Source organism: Apis dorsata, unplaced genomic scaffold (genome assembly GCF_000469605.1).
Source record: "Apis dorsata unplaced genomic scaffold, Apis dorsata 1.3 scaffold_330, whole genome shotgun sequence".
In the NCBI taxonomy this organism is placed as follows: domain Eukaryota; kingdom Metazoa; phylum Arthropoda; class Insecta; order Hymenoptera; family Apidae; genus Apis; species Apis dorsata.
In genome coordinates, this window is record NW_006263598.1 from 133,820 (window position 1) to 134,857 (window position 1,038).

Below are 1,038 nucleotides of genomic sequence, written 5' to 3' on the forward strand. Positions count from 1 at the left end.
TCTAATTATTTTCTAAACTATAAGTTTTTTGCTATATATTCCCTAATACTTTTTTATGGAGAATTCCAAGTTACATCTGCTGAAATATTAAAAAGTATATACTTCTATTTGAAGAAACAGCATTCCCTCTAATGTATTTTTTATGCTTTAATATATAAAGATATAAATTAGTCCACTCGATATTATTTCCCTTTTATTTTAAAGATCTTTTAGTGATATTTTTGTTATTTTATATTATTTTAATAATTATATTTTAGTATTATTGGAGCACAAAATATTCTGAATGTATATTTAGGAATTGTATATATTTTTGAATTATTCAAAAATTATTAAGATGATTGGGAATAAAGAAGCACTATTTGTGGCGGAAATGAGTTAAAAGAAATATATACAAATTTTTAAACTTTAGAGAAAAATGTATTAATCAATGACAACAATAGGAAGAATGGTAAGTATGTGAACGTAAATATGAGATTAATGTTCATTAGTTCTATTATTTTGAAATTTTCAGTATTTGGACATTTTTTCCGAAGATTCCAAGAAATTCAGTTCATTTTTTCAAAAAAATTATCAAGTTTATTTCTATCAACTTAGATGAAAGAAGAATTGTACCAAAATGAGAAAATACTGAAATAATTATATGTCATAAATATTTAAATGATAAAAATGATAAAAATGGTAAATGATAAATTTTTCTAATATTTTGTAAATTTCATGATTTTTAGTGCCACAAAGGACAGCTATAAAGAATAGGAGGTAGCAGTAAAAAGATAAGTATAATATATATATTTCTATTTTCCTTATTCCTAAATCCTGAATATTCCTGCGTTCCTATATTCTATTATCCATAGTTCTCCATCCTGAATAGTCCTGTATTCCTAGACTCCAGTTATTCATATTCCTTAATTCTGAATATTCCTGTGTTCCTATACTCCAGTTACTCATATTCCTTAACTCTGAATATTCCTATGTTCTTATACTCCTTTTATCCATATTTTTCCATCCTGAATATTCCTATGTTCCTATACTCCTTTTATC